Consider the following 20,578-nt stretch of genomic DNA (forward strand, 5'->3'; position numbering starts at 1 on the left):
AAGCATAAAAGACACTACAGTTATTTAATTTTAAACTTTTGCAGGGTGGTTACACTCAGAAATTAGGGTACCTTTCTTTCCATGTTGCATGTCTGGGATATCAAGTTAGATCTCCAGATTAAAGATGGTACACCTTTAAAGTATTATCTTTTCAGAGTTAAAGAAAAAAAAAACCCAACTCTGGAAAAAGATCCTATCTGCTCTAGGTATTTAGGGATATGTAGTGATTCCCAAAACAGCTTTCAGAAGTCTCTAACATTACCCATCCTTTTTGTCTAGAGACAGTTGCTAGTGAAAGATGATATACAGGTATTTTGTGAATCTGTACTGAGTAAATGAATGAAATTTTCACTTCTTCATTGCAGTCTATTTGGTCCCATGTCTTTCCTAAATGGTAGAGAGAGGCTCATTCCTTTATGGAATAAAACCTTGTCTGAAAACAGAATCTGGTTTTTTAAAAAAAGAAATTCTCATGAATTGTTCCAGCTTTGATTAGATGCCTCTTTTGCCAAAAGTTGTCTGCAAAATCCTTCAGGTGTTGACTTCATGCTACTGTTTTTTGGAGCCAGTTAGATGTGATTAATAAGTCAACCATGTAGTACTTAATTCCTAGTTCTAACTGGGATTCCATTCTCTTTGGCTGAGTTCCATATGAAAAGGTTCATAGGACACAGAACTATAAGCAAGGAAGAGGGTGCTTGCATAATGACATCACTTGGATTAGAAATTCGATTTGTGTTGTATTCTCAAATTAATTTTTTTTAGCAAGTTAACAGATACATTTTAGTCTTCTACTTGTGTAGAATTAAATGCCCTCCCCTCCAAATGCCAAATTTGCTACCACTTAGGAATACAATTTGAATAAAATGTTGAAACCTCAAAAAACAAATCATTGATGATTAAAAATTAGAAATTGATAAAGGTTTAGATCAACATGGATTATTACCATTTCATTCAGATATTTACCCTGTGTAAATCAATTGTTAGAATGTTCTCTTTGCCACTCTGGTGAGTATGAGGTGGAATTGCTTTAATCTTAATTTTACTAATTAGTAGTTATTTGGAGCATCTTTAGATACGGTTATAGATAACCTGGAGTTCTTTCCTTAAGAATTCTCTATTCATAACCTTAGACCATTTATCAACTGGAGAATGGTTCTTTTTCCTTAAAAGTTTGAATCAGTTTCTTACATACTTAATAGAATTTATAGAATTAGGAAAAAATAATGAAATTCATGTAGAAGGAAAAAAGGTAAAGAATTTAAAGAGAATTAATTTTTTTTAATGGGAACAAAAGGGGGTCTAATAGTGCCACATCTCAAACTATTATACAAAGTGGTAATCAAAACAATTTTGTGCTAGTTAATTAATATTTATTTATTTATTTTTGGTTAGGCAATGAAGATTAAGTGACTTGCCCAGGGTCACACAGTTAGTAAGTGTCAAGTGTCTGAGACCGGATTTGAACTCAGGTCTTCCTGACTCCAGGGTCGGCGCTCTATGTACTGTGCCACCTAGCTGCCCCCGGTTAATTAATATTTAAAGGGAAACAATTAACTAGGAAAAAAATGGCCATTGTTTTAAAGTTTGCAAAGCATTTTCCAAATATTATCTCATTTGAGCTTCTCAACAATCTTGGGAGGAAGGTACTCTTATTCTTCTTCTCATTTTGTAGATAAGAAAATTGAGACAAGCAGATTAAGTGACTTGCCCAGGGCCATGCAGCTGCAAGGTATCTGAGGCAGTATTCAATGCAGATCTTCCTGACTGTAGTCCAGAGTTCTCTCCACTGTATGCCTACCTGCCTGATCTTTGCAGCAATCTTTTCTGATAAAGGTCTCATTTCCAAGATATATAGGAAGCCAAAATAACTTAGAAACCACAGTAGCCAGCAAACCTTTGTTCTCCTTGCCTATTGGAGAGATATTGGGCAGCTAAGGGCAATATTGGTTTTGAATAAAAGCTTGCAGTGCAGTCTTTTGGTAGATTATGACCTCTGTTGTCTTACAAAACAGAAAAAATAGCTTAGAGAAAAGGAAGTCATGTGCCAGTCATATTGAGAGAAAAGGGAGATAAGAGATAGTTAACTCGAATTTTGCATGGGTATGCCTGCAAAATCAAGAGATTTAGAGGGAAGTCCATAGAGTGTTGGGTGGATCCTCCTTTGGGGATGTCAGTCAGTCAGTCAGTCAATGAGCATTTATTAAGCACATCCATTTATTAAGCCAGGCATTGTGCTAAGCATCAGATGTCTAGAAGAACATGGACAAAGATTGCATTGGATAAGAATACCTGGATGGGTTGCAATTTGCACCATTAGAGGGAGTACAACACCAATGAGACTATGGATTCATTGGAGTAGTCAAGAACTATTACTCATACTACTTACCCTGACCTGGAATGCCCTCCCCACTCCTAACCAATTAAGTCCTGCCCTTCCTTCAAGCTGCTCAAGCCCTGCCTCCTCCTCAGGCTTTTCTGAAATGCTTTAGCCCTTATGATGGTGCCTTTCCCCCTGCTCTTGGTCTCCTGTTCCACTAATCTCTGTTCCACTCACTGGACACTTAACATAGCTGACCTTCAATTGTTATGAATATTTTGAATGTATCATAATAATATCTGACATTTATATAATGCTCTAAGCTTTGCAAAATGCTTTCAGATAATCTCATATAAATGCCACAACAAGCCTGTGATGGGAAGGAGGTGCTGCAGGCATCATTATCCCAATTTTAGGACCATTGATTTAGAGGAAGAGATTCAGGGACCACCCAGTCTAACCCCTCTCATTTTTACATGTGAGGAAACTGAGGCTCACTCAGAAACTGAAGTGAATTGCCCATGATCACATATCTAGTCAATGTCAGAGATAGGATTTGAGCCCAGGCCTCCCAGAATCCAAATCCAACACTATGACCACTATGTAGAACTCTCTCACTTTATCACTCTAGGACTACCAGGTCCTACCTTTCCAACTAGATTTTATCCTCCTTGAAATAAGGAAGCCTGTCTTAGACTTCTTTGTTTCCAATTTATCTAGTCCCCATCATGTAGTAATCATTCATATTCCCTACATCATGCTAGCCTTTACAAAAAACTTTCCAAATAACACCCTGTGAGGAAGGGAGTGTAAGAACCACTCTCCTCATTTGAGGAGAGCCATTATCCTTGGATGAGGAGATTGAGGTCCAATGAGATGGAGTGACCTGTCTAGGGATGCACAACGACCGATTATGAAAGCAGAAACTTGAACTCAGGTCATAGGAGAATTCTGAGCCAGAAGAAACCTTAGGCACCATCTAACCCAGGGGTTCTTAACTTTTTGGGGGGGGTCAGCCTTTCCCAACCGCTCTTAATTCTAGAGCCTTCCCTCTCTTGATTACTTCCTATTTGTCCCATCCCATATAGCACCTGTTTATACATATTTGTTCACTGTTGTCTCTTGTTAGAATGTGAGTTCCTCGAGGGCAGGAATGTCTGCTTCCTTTTGTGTGCTTTAGTGCTTAGTATAGTGCCAGACATATGGTAGGCACTTAATACTGACTGACTTCATGAACTCCTATGGCAGTCTCGTGAAGCTTATTCTCAGAATGTTTAAAAATAATAATAATAAATAATTAAATATTATTTAATAAATAATAAATTTCAGTTATAGATTAGTGAAAAGAAAGAAGTATTTTCTTCCCTGAGTTCACAGACCCCTTGAAGGTTTTGCCTACTCACCCCTAGGTTAAGAACTCCTTATCTAATCTGAGTCTCTCCTTCCTCAGAACAGAGTCTGAGAGAGTTAGTGACTTGAATGAGATAATATAGGAATTAAGTAACTGAGGCATAATTTGAACTCAGCTCCTCTGACTCTTGCCACAATGCTGCCAAGTTCTTTGTCCTCTGAGACCCCTACCCTTTAAACTATACCAGGCTACTTCAACAGGTGCTCAGTGAATGTTTGTTGTTAATAAGAAGGGTGATGAAACTGCAGCCCACATTCAGCTCTCCCTTAGGCAGTCAGATACTTCTAGTATTGATAGTTTTTATGTGTTATCTTGGTAGTGAGGCTTTAATCTCCTTGCGGACAGGGGCTCTTTCTTCTCTACTCTTCCACAAAGTACCTGTCATGGGGCTGATACATAGCAAGGAGAAGTTTGGTATAGTGGAAAGAACCCTGGATTTGTAATCAGGAGACCTGGGTTTGAATCCCAGCTCTGCTTCTGGGCTTCAGTTTCTTCATCTATAAATGACTTCCATCTCTTCTGATTTAAAAATCCCATGGTCCACGGCAGCTAGTTGGCTCAGTAAATAGATTACCAGCCCTGGATTCAGGAGGACCTGAGTTCAAATCTGGCCTCAGACACTTGACCCTTACTAGCTGTGTGACCCTGGGCAAGTCACTTAACCCTCATTGCCCCTTAAAAATAAAATCCCATGGTCCTGTGACTTAGTGGAGTAGGTGTCAGGGAGCTGGGCTCTTTTAAACATTCTGGGCTAGGGAAGGATCAAGCCCTGCTATTGGCCCTGTAGTTGTAGAGAGGAGATGGTCCATTTGCCTTGTTGCCCCCAAATACTTCCTTCTTGGTCAACCAAATGTTCTTTAACACTGTCCACAGCTGGGGCATTTAGAAGACTTCTTTGTTTCTGGAGAAACCACTTGGTTGTTGTAATAGCAGCCTTTGTTGACAGATGTGTGTGTGTGTGTGTGTGTGTGTGTGTGTGTGTGTGACAGCCCACCCTGAGTTTTGTGTATTCTCCCACTGACCACAGCATCTCTGTACAAACACAGCCTTCCCTCCCCAGCCTTGTTCCTACAGCTGCCTGTCTTTCCACCCTTCCTTCCCTTAACCACAAATTCAGCACTTAACAGACTTAACAGATATACAGACTGTTAGAACTAGAAGGCTTCTTCTTGGAGATCCCCTAGGGTCACTGGATTTAGATTTGGAATAGACCTTGGACAATTATCTAGCCCAAACTTTGATCTTGCAGGTGAAAGAAACTGAGACTCAGGGCAGGGTAGGGACTTGCCCCAAATCAAACAGCAAGGGAATGGCAAGGCAGTGAGGATGACTTGGGTTTCTTGTTTCCCTGCCTCATGCTTTTGTCTCTAGTCGATACTATGCTATGTAGACTAACTATATAGAGGATCAGTTTTCTAAATTCACCTTCCCCACCCCAGTTGGCTTGCGAGAGTTAGTGTGTGCCTCTGACAGGGGAAGGGGAGCAAGGCAGGAAACCACAGTTATCCTGATGCTCTGAGAGGATGGAGTGGAAGGCTTATGCCACTCCTGATCAGGAGGGAGCCCAGCTGCGCGCGCGCACGCACACACACACACACACACACACACACACACACACACACACACACACACACACACACACTTCCTCCACCTGTGAAAACAATTTTATTTTCTACAGTAGCTGGTGACAGAATGCCTTCCTCAAGAGCTTGGTCAGGAGGAATGTTAATCTGGGTAACACCTGAGCCCCACCCTCTCCCCCAACATGTTGATCCTGTGATACAGGAAAGTGGCCCCGAATTTCTTTTAGTACTTTGAGGTTTGTAAAGCCTTTGTTCAAACAACCCTGTGAGGGAGGCATTGCGACTTTTATTATCCCTATTTTACAGATGAGGAAACTCTGCTAAAGACCTCTCGTGAATCATCCTGCTGTGGAGGTGACTCTGGGCCCTCCAAAGCTTGGCCAGCAGGCCTTGATCTCTGGATGGTGCTACCGTATTGGGAAGACTTGAAGTATAGTGTTTGGCTGCTGCTGGACAGTCACGGCGCCTAGCTAGCCAAGTGTGGAGAGGCTCATCACAAGACTGGCCACAGCGTGAGGAATTCTATAGGTGCAGCAATTCTTGAAGGTCATCTCCTGGGTTAAAGAAGGGCTACTGGGGCAGCTTGGTGGCACAGTAGATAAAGCACCAGCCCTGGATTCAGGAGGATCTGAGTTCAAACCTGACCTCAGACACTTGACACTTACTAGCTGTGTGACCCTGGGCAAGTCACTTAATCCTTATTGCCCTGCAAAAAAAGAAAAAAATAAAATAAAAAAGAAGGGCCACAATCTGTGTCAGAGGATGGAACACTCACACATTATGAAATCATGAAGTATTGGAGGACAGCTGAAGAAAATGAGGCCAAGAGGAGGGGAAATGACTTACCCAAGACTGTATGTCATAATTGACAAAACTTGGTTAAAATCCCAGTTCTCTGATGCCAAATCCAGCTTTCTTCTCATTAATCCATGCCTTCTCACAGAGATGGTCCAAAATGGGCTAAAGTTGCCACAGCCAGTTGGGGCGCAGAGGGTATGAAAATGCTCAGAGTCATCAGGTTAGAAGGAGAGTACAATAGAAAAAACACTGGCTCTGGAGTCATGGCACCTGGGTTCAAATCATACATTACCTGTGTGACTTTAGGTAAGTTCTTTGACCTCAGTTTCCTCACTTGTAAAATGGGGGTAGGAGTTGGGACTAGATGGCTTCTAGTCTGTCTCTAGGTCTATAATGCTATGATTTCAAGGAATCATTTTATCCACCTGCCAGGGTGAGCCTATGGGGTTCTCCTTCAGAGTAAAATTACACTGTATGACTTCTTCCCCTTTCAAAGTTTGTATCAAGATTAAGTTATATTACAGTGAATAATAAAGCTACTTTCCATCCACATTGTACATATCTTGTAGGCACCTATTTAATTACACATTGTCTTCATTGTAACCTCTTTGAGAACAGGGGCCATTTTTGCCATTAAAAAAAAAATTGGATTCCTAGCACTTGTATAGTGCCTGACACAGTAAAAGTTTAATAAAGATTTGTTCCTTGATTGTTCATGGAGGGGGTGCAGCTAGGTGGTACAGTGGATTGAGCACTGGCCCTGGAGGACCTGAGTTCAAATCCAGACTCAAACACTTACTAGCTATGTCACCCTGGGCAAGTTACTTAACTACCATGGCCTTCCCTCCCTCCTCCCCCCCGCCAAAAAAAATTGAGAAAGATTGAGTATCAGACACAGGAACATGCACAGAGTGCCTTTGACAATTTCCCCCTCAATGAAAGTCTGTTTCCAAGATGGTCATGATGACATGTGATGGAGAAAGAGCCTTCTTCCATCCACAGAATATCTAAGGCATAATAGGTCACAATTTCTTCGAGGCCCCTTTATCACTCATTGTCATGGCTCTTCGGGAAGCAGTTCTCTCAGCCTCTCCCTGTCAAGAGATGTTGTCAGAGGTGCTGGAAGCATGTACCAGTCTTTGCTCCATGTGACTGATTAAGGGCAGTCCTGAAGGGGAAATGAAAGGGTGGAGATGCCACAAGAGGATAAAAATGAGCTAGGCAGCCAGCCAGAGGAGCAAGGGGAATGGAAAGAGTGCTGGAATTGGAGCTGGGAACTCTGACTCTGACACTTGCCAACTGGGTCATCCTGGATACATTGCTTCACATTGCCGAGTCTCAGTTTCCTCCTCTGTACATTGGGGAGAGGAATATGGTCTTCCTTTCACTGTTCTGGGGGTAAGCCCAAATGGCTAGATAAGGCGACTTATTATATTAGAGGGTGAGGTGTGCAGTCCCCTTTGCTTTGTTGATGATAGGATTGAGAGTATGGGCTCATTCAGTTATAACATGTTTATGAAGTGCCTACTGGGCAAAATTAATGTAAAATAAATTAATTAGCCCCGTTCTAGTCTGTCTTGGAACTCAGTGTCTAGTGGTTGGATGCAACACAGGTAGGAACAACTATGATACAAAATAGGTCATAAATACATCAGAGAAACACAAACAACGTGCCAGGAGAGGTCAGAGGAAGGAAGGATTATTGGCTGGAGATGAACCCCAGGTATTTTTTAGAACCAGCTGAGCCACTTCTTAGTCATAAGATTCAGAGCTGGAATCAACCTTAGCAAACATGTAGTCACAGAACACTAGTGCAAGAAGGGATTTCTGGGATTATTAGTCCAACCACCTAATTTTCCAGATGAGGAAACTGAGACTCGGACAGAAGTAATGTGCTTAAAAATCACACAAGTAGGGGCAGCTAGGTGGTACAGTAGATAGAGCACTGGCCCTGGAGTCAGGAGTACCTGAGTTCAAATCCGGCCTCAGACAGTTAACACTTACTAGCTGTGTGACCCTGGGCAAGTCACTTAACCCCAACTGCCTCAATGAAAACAAAAAATCACACAAGTAGGAAGCATGGAGGTAGGACTGAAGCTTTTGACTCCAAGTGTTGTACTCATGCTATACCTGCTTTAGTATACCCAGAGCTTAGCTCAGTGTTTGGCACTTAGTGAGTAATTAATAAATGCTACTCATTCATTCATTCATTCATTCATTCATTCATTCATTCATTCATTCTCCCTTCATTTTAGAGAGGAGAAAACTCAAGTCCAGAGAGTGGAAGCAATTTATCCAAGGTCATTCATGTAGGAAGTAATAGGGACAGAACTCCAAATTCACTGTTCACTCTATCTGCCACTAGGGCTGCTTCCCCATGTCACCAGCCTACTAAAAGGAGTGGAGCAAGACAGGGAGACACCCCTAGGCATTCAATACAGATGATCAGATGATCTACTACCTTCTTGGAGATATTTAGGGATAGTGAGGTCCTTCATTAACCCTGCCCTTTTTTCTGCCATAATAAAGCATATTTGCATATAAAGGAGGAGACTAGAGTTGGTTGGATTGTACTTCCAAAGGCAAAGAGAAATACTACTTTATGGGATGCTCGGTCATGATGAACATAAGCAAAAACACCACCATGAAGGCAGTTTCAGCTTATAGGCCAATGTTTGTTGCAGGAGATGAAAAAAGAGAAATTCTCCAGAGAACTTGAGAAAGCTCTCCAATTTTAATCAACAAATATATTAATGATACTCAATAACTGCATTGAAAAAATGGGTACAAGGGAGAAAAATATGTTGGAATAGTTCGCTTAGGTTCAAAAAAACAAATGCTTATAGTTTACAAAGTCACCTCATGCCCAAATATAATGAATAGTCTCTACAAGAAGGGGTGGCTAGGTGTGCAGTGGACTGTGTCAGGACTGGGGTCAGGAAGACCTGGGTTCAAATCTGGATTCAGACACTTAACTAGTTGCATGACCCTGGGCAAGTTACTTAACTCTGTTTGTCTCAGTTTCCTCATCTATTAAAGGAGCTGGAGAAGGAAAATGGCAACCCACTCCAGTATCTTTGCCAAGAAAACTCCACAATGAGTCACAAAGAGTTAGACAGGAATGAAAAGACTGAACAACAACAACTATTGAAAAAGAGAATTCTAAAGGCATTAGAAGGCATTGTAAATAACAAAGAATAACATTACATAAAATAGAATTGCTTCTATATTAACACAGTGGAAATAACTTATTTCTGTGGGATTCAAATCCAAATTAGTTGCCTGTGTGTAAATAGACTATCAATCTGTTAGAGCAAAGATTAAAACCAGTACCAAATTAGAAAAATTAAGATAGGTTGAAATGGTATGCTATCATAATAATCTTAATTTATTTAAGTGAACTATTTGAGATCCAAGTAGGAAATGCATATAAGAATAAACATTGACATGGAATATCATAATTTCCTAAGGTAGTTTAACTGATCGATAATATAGCAATTAACAACCAATAGTCAATTAAAATTTATTTATTTTTTTCTGAATAGAATTTTATTTTCCAAAATATATGTAAAAACAAATTTTGACATCAATTTAAAAAAAATTTGTGTTCCAACTTCCCTTCCTCCCTCCCTCCCTCCCTCCCTTCCCACCCCCCCCCCCCACCCTGCTACATCCTGTTTTAGCCTTATTGTAGCTCCACAGTATTTTACTTCCTTTTTTCTAGCTGCGTGCAGCATTTTATTCTTGACCTGGGAGCTCTGGAATTTGGCAATGATATTCCTGGAGGTTTTCCTTTGGGGATCTCTTTCAGGAGGTGAACGTTGGATTTTTTCAATTTCTATTTTGCCTTCTGCTTCTAGAATATCAGGGTAATTTTCCCTGACAATTTCTTGGAGGATGGTTTCTAAGCTCATATTTTGGTCATGGTTTTCAGATAGTCCAATGATTTGCAAATGATCTCTCCTGGATCTGTTTTCCAGGTCATCTTTTTTTCCAAGGAGATATTTCATATTGCCCTCTATATTTTTATTCATTTGGATTTGCTTTACTGTGTCTTGATTTCTCATAAGATCACTAGCTTCCATTTGTTCAATCCTAATTCTAAGGCAATTATTTTCTTGAGAGAGCTTTTCTATTTCTTTTCCCATTTGGCTTTTCAAACTGTTGACTTTTTCTCATGACTTTCCTTCATTGCTCTCATTTCTCTTTCCATTCTTTCCTCCATCTCTCTAAATCTTCCTTCTATCTCTCCTACTTTCTCTTCAAAGTCCCTTTTGAGTGCTTTCATGGCCTGAGACCAATTCATATTTTTCTTGGAAGCTTTGAATGTTGGAGCTTTGACCCTGTTATTATCTTCTTCTTCTGAGGGTGTATTGTGGTCTACCCTTCCTCAAAGAAGTTTTTGATGGTCTGCTGTTTTCTCTGCTTACTCATCTTGGCTGGCTATTTCTTGGCTTTTAACTCCTTAAAGTGTAGCGCTGCTTCCAGGACACACTGTTTGAGCTACAGAATGGCCCAGGGAGTGATTAGGCTTCTTCTCAGCCTGCCTGGCCTGTGAGTAACCACAGCTGCTTTCTCTTTGACCTGGAAACAGAAGTCTGATTGAACTCTGATTTTCTATGGTCAGAAGCTTGGAGTGCCTGTGCCCCTTCCCCACTGGGCCACCACCACTTGATTCAGCCCACTGGTTCGGAACCAGGGCATTTCGCCCCAACTCCAGCAGAGACTGCCTCCACTTCACCCCGGCCTATCGCTGAATCCCCTTACTAGTCCGTGATCAGAGCCTCAGAAGCTTCTGGCGCTGAAGACTCTGATGGGCACTGGAAGCACTGTCTGTTCCTGGCTGGGTCCAGATCCATTCAGCCTGATCAGTAGACGATTGCAATTGCCCTCTTTTGCTGAAAAATAGTCTCACTCTGTTCTTATGTGCATTAGGCTACTTTGGTTTTATTTTATTTTATTTATTTATTTTTTACCACACTATTCAGGAGTGAATGGACGGGTTTATCTGCAGCTTGTGGGAGTCACAGCCTCTCCTCCGCCATGTTGGCCCAATTAACATTTATTAAGCATCTATGTTGTAACAGGCACTGTGCTAAGTGCTGGGAGATAAATTAAAAGGAAAAAAAACCCCACAACCAGTCCCTGCTCTCAAGGAACTTACAAATCTAATGGGGCAAAACAATACATAAAAGGAAGTTGTAAAGGAACTGGAGGTGGTGGTGGTACCAGAGGGTACCCTGTGTGGGAGACATGATGTTTGTGGAGTTGAGATCAAGCAGAGCAGCTGATGGAAAATGAAATTTGCTGGGAAGTTCAGTCTTCTCTAAAGGGAGGGGTTTGGGAGGAGTTTACTGCTTTGCTTTCCAATCATCCAATGGGGGTAGGGGATGGAAGGCAACGGAGGGTACTAAGAAGGTGTTGAGTATTAAATCTGGATCAATCTTCATGCTGAGGAGAGTTCAGGTGATGAGCTTATCCTGGGGGAGGCATGATGTTCCTGAAGTTGAAAGGAAGCAGAGCAGCTTAAGGAGGTAAAAAAGCATTTAGAAAATATCTCAATCAATAAGCATTAGATTCATTTGCCAAGAGATATATATGGTAGCCAAGGGCAACATCAGTTTAAAATATAAAGTCATTTGTAATATTTTTGTGGCAGAAGATAATGAGTAGTATTGCTTCATAAAATGGTGAGAATTAGTGGAAAGAAAATTATTTTATAGAAAGCTTTGTGAAAGTCCCTATTTAAGTGGGATAACCTTAAAAGCATTTATAGATAAATGAAACTGAAAGACAGACACACACATGCACAAGCACATGCACACACACCCCAAACCGGAAAAGAGAATGCTATCTGACACATATAAGGTTTCCAAAAGGCTTCATGTACATTATCTGATTCGAATTTCACAATAGCATGGTGAGGTAAGTGCTCTTATCATAACTTTACAAATAAGGAAACTGAGTCTAAGGGAGTTTAAGCAATTTGCAGTTAGGATGTATTTTGGGGTTAGATATGAACCCCAGGTCTTCCTGACTCCATGCTCAGAGCTCTATTTTAAAAATTGTGAACCTAACAATCCTTAACAAACACAAACATTTCAACATATGAAAGACATTTTAAAAAGGATTGCATGGGGAAGTGTGAATTTATGTTTTCAAATGAATGCATAAAACATTTATTAAGTGCTTACTATGTGCAAAGCACTGTAGTAAAGTCTGGGGATACAAATAGAAAAAGCAAAAGTCTTCTCTCAGGTAGCTCACAATCCAAAGTCAGATGGAAAGGTCCCATTGTCCTTAAAATGCAGGGACCAAAAAAAGATGGTAATACTTCTTCATTAATATCCTTCTGCTGATAAAATCAGGGCAGCTGGGTGATACAGTGGATAGAGTACTAGAGAGGCCTGGAGTCAGAAAGACCTGAGTTCAAATCTAGCCTCAGACCTTCCTAGCTGAGTGACACTGAGCAAGTCACTTAACCCTCTTTGCCTCAGTTTCCTCATCTGTCAAATGAGCTGAAGTAGAAAACGGCAACCCACTCCAATATCTTTGCCAAGAAAACCCCAGAGGGGGTTAGGATGAGTTGAACATGACTGAACAACAATAACATACTGACAAAATCATATTAGTTTCTGATGTTGAAACCATCTGACACTGAGCTGGAAGCACTGTTATTCCAAAGGCTCAGGATCCATCAGATTATGTACAGGTTTTTTTTAAAGTATATTAAGTTTGATGATGTAGTAATACAGTTGCCCTCTTTGTCCCCCTCTGCCCTTTTAAACTTCTTATTTTCTTCTGTGTACTTTTTAATGTTTTATTGATCTCTTCTTTTTTTTGTATGTCTATCACTGCCAAATAAATGACTCTCTACATGTCCCCACAGCACTTAATAGAAGTCCTTCTGGGTAATAAATACAGTTCACAGCTCTAGCCACCACACCACACTAACTCCAACAAGATTTCTACAACAAACTATTTTCTTAATGATGGTAGAGCTGCTGCTCCTGGACTATTACATTATATGGGGAAGTGGAAATGGTGCTGAAGAAAACAAAGATGGAAAAAAAGCAGTTGTATAGATGGAGGAGGTGCATCCTGGATTTTCCCCAGTTTCGTGACTAATGAAGGATTGAGGCTCAAAATAACCAAAAGAGGGGATTATGCTGAGTAGAAAAATCATAATATTATTACTTTTATTTTATTTTATTTTATTTTATTTTTGCAGGGCAATGAGGGTTAAGTGACTTTCCCAGGGTCACACAACTAGTAAATGTCAAGCGTCTGAGGTCAGATTTGAACTCAGGTCCTCCTGAATTCAGGGCCGGTGCTTTATCTACTGTGCCACCTAGCTGCCCCCAATATTATTACTTTTAAAAGGTGACTGAAAAAATATCAATAACTGCTAACCCATGTGCCTACCATCTCATCTCCACAAGCTCATTGTGAGAATGACTCACATATTTGTTGAAAGCATCCATGATGAAAATAAGAGAAGAGGACAGGCTTTTGAAAATGATAATATGTGGAAGACCATATCTTTATAGTGACACAATTGACTAAAAGGTAAGAGAATACAGGATCTCACTGGGTTTATTGGTTGTTGGTTATAATTTGGGTAGAACAAAATGCTGCTTCATAGGCTATCTTCCAAAAAAGTGTCTTCCATTCTTATGTTAAGATCATAAATGATTCCTTGACAGATATAACAATAGAGATAATGGATGATCCTCTTTTTATTAATGTCAAATGAAGAATAAAACAGGGAGACGTATTCTTGACATAAGGGTTTGCCACCATCATGTTCCAAGTTTAAATGAAAGAGAGATTCCACACCAGGGGTTCTTAATCAATGATCTGTGAACTTAAATTTTAAAAAAATAATTATTTCAACTTAATTGGTGTCATTTGCCATATTATATATTTGATTTTGTTAATTTAAAAACATTATTTTGAGAATGGGTCTATAGGTTTTGACAGATTGTCCAAAGGGTCTATGACATAAAAAAGGAGAAGAACCCATGTCATTGATGGTGAAATCCTTCATACGTTTCTGTTTGCAGATGACACTGTGCTGACTGGATCAAGTCTTGAAAGATAACAGAGCCCCCAAATGAGACCTATAATCATCCAAAAGAGACAAAGGTCATCTCCAAAGAAATAAAATTTCAGGTCATTTGGTTTTGGGTCAATTGCATTTGAAAATGCAAAGTGTATAACAAGGGCCAACTCCCTACACATATTACTGGTGATGTATTATATACCAAGAAGAGTATCAAGAGATGTCATCAAAGAGATCATGACTATAGAAAAGGGAGGTCTGGTCATATAGTCATATGGAGGGAGAGAGAGAGAGAGAGAGAGAGAGAGAGAGAGAGAGAGAGAGAGAGAGAGAGAGAGAGCGCTAAGGGACAGGTCCTATCTTATACTGGTATTCATGGAATGTCAAGAGATATAGAAGAGTTTCCTCCAGTATGTTGGGTGGACCCTCTATCAAGAATTTATGGGAGAACATGGACAAGAGTCATATAGGATGCAAAGGCATGAATGATTTGTGATCTGAGTAACTGAAAGGAGTACCCAGGTGGGTGACTTCACAGATCCATTGAAATATTGGAATATTTACATATTATTTATATTCATAAAATGAATATAACACATAATTCTAGTTCTTTCTCTACTAGCACCCACAATAAATAAATCTACTAACAAGCCCCAGATTCAACTTTGTCACCTCTAATTCAGCACATTCAAAATAACTTATCATCTTCCCCTATCCATCTATCCTTCCTCTAACCTTATCCATTTCTTTGCCCCAGTCAACCACATTTCTAACCTCAGATGCATCCTTGGGGTTTGTTTTTATATTTTGTTCTTTGCTTCTCCTTGCTTTCCATGTCCAGTTTTCAGATCCTTTTGATTCTATCTTCATATCTTCCCTCTTCTTGCTACACTCACACTGCTGCCACACTAATTCTGAGGTCATGACCAACTGAACTACTGCCACAGCTTCTTAATTCCTCATTCTTCTCCAGATTATGCTCTGGACTTATTCTGCCATGCTCCAAGAACCTTTTCATTATGAAGCCTCACTCTATCCCTGCAATTCACACATTGGAAGCATCCTCTGCCCCTACAGCCTCCTCTCTCTGTGATAGGATAGCTCCTCCCCAGAACTTTCATTCAGGATTTCCAGGGCAGCCATGTCTCATGTTTCCCCAGGCTACACTCGAGTTTTTCTCCTATGTGCTTATTTACCACGTATCTACTCTCTTTCCCTTCCTTTTATGTGTTTTTCTGCCATTAGAATGTAAGCTCTTTGTGGGCAGGGATTGTCTTTCTTTCTGCTTGTCTTTGTATCCCCAGCACTTAGCATAGTGCCTGCGGCATAATAAGTATTTAACAAATATTGATTGATTGGTCTCTGCATGTTTAGGTTTGTTTTCTCTTCCTTCCAGCTTCCATACTGCTTCCAAATGAATATTCCTAAGGCTCAGACATGTCTAACTACATCACTTCCTACTTCAAAAACCTGTAGTCACTTTCCCATTGCACTTAAGAGAAAATACAAATTCCTCAGCCTGGAGTTTAAGGCCATCCCCAGTCTGGCTCCTCCCTAGCTTTCCAGTCTTAACTCATTTCACTCACTTTCTTGAGCTCTATATTCGAAGAAATTTGGACTCAGCACTTCTCTCATTCCCATCCCTTTCAACATTCCTCATGCCTGGAATTCACTCCCTCCTCACTTATGTCTCTAATAATCCTTGTTTTTTCTGAAGGCTCAGTTCAGGTGCTATACTCTTTGTTCAACCTTCCCTGATGTCTTTCCACCTCTGTTCCCTCCTACTTGAATTTCTTTCTATTACACTTATTTGTAGAAATGTTCAGAATATTAAAATATAACCATTTATCATTGTTGTTCATTCACTTTCAGTTGTGTCCAACTCTTTGTGACCCCATTCGGAAGCTACTAGAGTGGTTTGCCATTTCCTTCTCTAAAAAAAATAATCATAATAATGCCTATTAGGATACAAATTATATTTCCCCATTTAGGATCTAAATTCCTTGAGTCCAGGAACTAGTTTATATTTTTAGCATTAAGCACAGTACCCTGCACATATCCGGAACCTAGTCAATATTCATTAAATCATATTCTATGTTTGAAAGTCTCTTCTAGGTCGTATACTCTATGTTCTAAGGCCCTTTCCAGTCCTAATATTTTATGTTAAAAGTTCTTTTAAAACCTATTTTCTTTGTTCTAAGGTCCCTTTTAGGTCTCCAGTTCTGCAGGGTGAATATAAAGTTATTCCTCTGTCAGCCTTTTCACTCTTATGGACACTGAACAATACTCAGTGTTGTTTAAAGACCAATAGCAGCTGGCTCCAAAGCCTGATCACAGATGTATCAAGTGCAGAAAAAGTGTGTGTGTGAAAGTCATTTGGAGCTACATTAAAATGAAGAATGCTTAAATATAGCCATAATAATGCTTACTTGCCCAGGCAAAATTTCCGGGAAGTGTTTGTTTATTCCCATGATGCTCAGAGGAAGGTGACTGACCAAGAAATTTTAGAATTGCTGCTTTGAGGAATGAGATGATGATGACAATAACATTATATAGCGCTTTTAAGTTTGCAAAACACTTTACATATATTATGTCATTTGATCCTTACAACAACAACAACAACAACAATAACACTGTAATCATTCCCATTTTATAGATGAGGAAACTGAGGCTGGGAGAGTTTAAGTGACTTGCTCAGAATCACAGATTCAGTAAGTGCTTTAGGCAGAATTCTGACCCAAGTTTTCTAGACTCCAAGCTCAACAAATTGTCCAACAGGATAAGAGATTTAGAGTTGGAAAGCTCCTCAGAAATCATCTAGTCCAGCCCTTTCATTTATTAGTTGAAGAAATAGCAGAGAAGTTAAATGACCCATTAGATGCCACATAGATAGTAAAGTAGCTCTCAGAATTTGAACCTAGTCTGTTTAATTTAATAATCAGAGAAGGGTTATGATTAGGGGTAGCTAAGAGGCATATTGGGCCTGGAGTCAGGAAGACCTGAGTTCAAATCCAGTCCCAGATACTTACTAGCTGTGTAGCCTTGGACAAGCCATTTAACCTCTGTTTACCTCAGTTTCCTCAACTGTAAAATTGGAATAATGATAGTATCTACCTTTTAGGGATATTGTGAGGATCAATTGAGATAATATTTGCAAAGTACTTAGCAAGTGCTCAGCACATAGTAGGCAGTATATACATTCTAGCTAATATTATTAATAGGTACTTTGACTGGAGAGTTCCCCAGTCTAGACTCATCACTTCATGAAAAGCAAAAAGGCAAAGGATGGGACAAATAATAGGATTTGGAAGTGGAAGGGACATTAGTGACTACAGAGTCTAATCTCTTTTTTTCCTCTAGAAGAGAGAAATAAGGCCCTGAACAAGGCAATGATATGTCCAAGGTCACAAAACCAATGTGCTACACAGGTGGGATTTGAAGCAGTATCATCTACCTCTAAACTAGTGCCCTTTCCACACAAATTCTCATGGTTGTGGGAATCATACTTTGTAAACTATCCTTTTGTTCCCCACACTGTGGGCTATGAAAAGAAATTGATGTGTGGCTTTTGCCATAGGCAAGGCTTCCTGGGATATTTGAGAAAGGATAAGCCATCCCAAGCCAAGGCATACTTCTTGTTAGCTAAACCATCTTGAGTGAGAGGGTAGTAAGGTATAATGGAAAGAGTCCTGAGCTCAGATGACATCTTAGATTATGTCTCAGCTCTGCTCCTCGAGAGCTGTGTGATTATGGGCAAGTCACCTAACTTCCAGGAGCCTCTTTCCTTCTGCCCACAGGTACTTGAAGAGAGCAAATCTTAAAGCCCTACAGAACTATGAACAAATCTGTAGTCACTAATGTCCCTTCCACTTCCAGATCCTATTATTCATCCCATCCTTTGCCTTTTTGCTTTTCATGAAGTGATGAGTCTAGACTGGGGAACTCTCCAGTCAAAGTATCAAGCTGGGAGGCTTCTCTGTTCAGTTCAGTTCCTCCTTTGTGTCCAACCTCCTTATTTTAGAGATGGAAAGACTGAGGCTTAGTGAAATGAAGCCATTTGTTCTGCACCCTAGCTTCTGAACCCACCACTCAACTGGACTGCCCTTCTCTAAGCTGACCTCTATTTATGTTTAATGGCCTCTTCTAAAGTTCATCCTTGCTCACCTTTCCTTGGCTTTTGATGCTGCCAGTCATCTCCTCCTTCTGGACACTCATCCACCTTGGCTTCCATGAGACACTGCTCATCTTCCTACTCACCTCCCTGCTCGTTCTCCTCCTTTGCTGGATTGTCATCTGTCTTTAGCTCCTCAAACAGTATTGTTTCCCAAGGCTTTCTCTGGGCTGGGCCCTCTTCCCTTCTTGCTCTGTGTTCCCTCCTGGTGATCTCATCTGATCCCGAAGAGTCAATGTTCATTTCTACCCAGATGCCTCCCAGATCTTTATATCCAGTCCAGATCTCTGCCTTGAACACCAGTCTCAAATCATAAACTCTCTGTTGGATTACCTCCACCTTATTAGCATCTCAAACTCAAAGCGGGGGGCGGCTAGGTGGCGCAGTGGATAAAGCACTGGCTCTGGATTCAGGAGGACCTGAGTTCAAATCGGGCCTCAGACACTTGACGCTTACTAGCTGTGTGACCCTGGGCAAGTCACTTAATCCCCATTGCCCCGCCAAAACAAAAACAAAATCAAACTCAACTCTCTGTTGGATTACCTCCACCTTATTAGCATCTCAAACTCAAAGGGTTCAAAGTGTTCACCCTTAAACCTTCCCCTCTTCCAAACTTGCCTATTTTTATCATAAAAATATTTTATTATTTTCTAATTACATATAGAGATAGTTTTCAACATTTGTTTTTATAAGATTTTGAGTTCCAAATTTTTCTCCCTCTCTCCCTTTCCTCCCCCCTCCCCAAGATAGCAAGCAATCTGATATAGGTTATATATGTACGATCACATTAAACATATTTCTGCATTATTCATATTGTGAAAGAAGAATAAGAACAAAAGGGAAAAACCTCAAAAAAGAAAAAGGTAGAAACAGTATGGGTCAATCTGCCTCTAGATTCATTCCGAAGTTCTTTTTCTGGATGTGGAAAGTATTTTCCATCATGAGTCCTTTGGAATTATCTTGGATCATTGTATTGCTGAGAAGAGTTAAGTCCATCACAGTTGATCATCACACAATGTTGATACTGTGTACAATGCCAAACTTGCCTATTTCTTTTGAGAGCACCTCCATCTCCCTAGTCATCCAAGTGATGCATAACTTCAGAGTCATCTTTGACTTTTTTGACTACTTCACCTCTAGAGTTTTTGTTATTTAGTCTTTTTTTTTCAGTTGTTTCTGACTCTTTCTGACCTCATTTGGGGTTTTCTTGGCAAAGGTATCAGAGTATTTTCCCATTTCCTTCTCCATCTCATTTTACAGATGAGGAAACTGAGGCAAACAAGGTTAAGTGACTTGCCTAGGGTGACATAGCTAGGAAGTGTCTGAGGCCACATTTGAACTCAGGTCTTCCTGCTTACAGGACCAGTTGCCCCACCCCGGGGAGCTAACAAATCAGTAAATATTGTTGATTTTGTCTCTCCAATAGCTCTACCCATACTCCTCCCCTCACATGGCCTCTTCCCTGATTCAGGCTCTCCTTATATTTCACCTGGACTATTGAAATAATCTTCTAATTGGCGTGCCTCTTTCCAGTCTCTTTTCTTCATTCCATTCTCTGTACCATTGCCTAACTAATCCTCCTAAAGCACAGGCCTGACCACTTCATTTCCTTGCTCAAAAACCTTTATTGCTTTTAAGAATCAAATACAAATTTCCTAGCCTGACATTTAAAGCCCTCCCCAATCTGGCTCCAGCTGAACTTTCCATTCCTGTCATGTCACTCACTTTCTTCTGATCATAGTGTAAAGCTGGGAAGGACCATAGAGACCATCTAATGAGTCAGTCTATAAGCACCTACTGTATGCCAGTACTATGCTAAATGCTAGGGATACAAAAAGAGGCAAAAGACAGTCCCTGCTCTCAGGGAGATCACAATCTAATGGGGGAAACAACATGCAGATAGCTATGTACAAATAAGTCATGTATAGGATAAATTTGAAATGAAGAGGAAGAAGGCATTAGAATTCCAAGGGATTGGGAAATGCTTCTGGAGCAATAAGATTTTAGCTGAGACTTGAAGGAAGCCAAGAGAAGCCAGAAAGCAGAGATGAGGACAGAGAGAATTCCAGGCATGGAGGACAGCCAATGATAAATCCCAGAGATGAGAGATGGAGTCTCTTATCCAAGGAACAGCAAGGAAGATCAGCTGTCATTGGATCAGAGTATGTGTGTAGGATGGTACTGGGTGTAAGAAGATTGGAAAGGAGTTGGAAGCAGGTTATGAAGAGCT

This window comes from Dromiciops gliroides, chromosome 2 (genome assembly GCF_019393635.1).
Source record: "Dromiciops gliroides isolate mDroGli1 chromosome 2, mDroGli1.pri, whole genome shotgun sequence".
NCBI classification, from domain to species: Eukaryota; Metazoa; Chordata; class Mammalia; order Microbiotheria; family Microbiotheriidae; genus Dromiciops; species Dromiciops gliroides.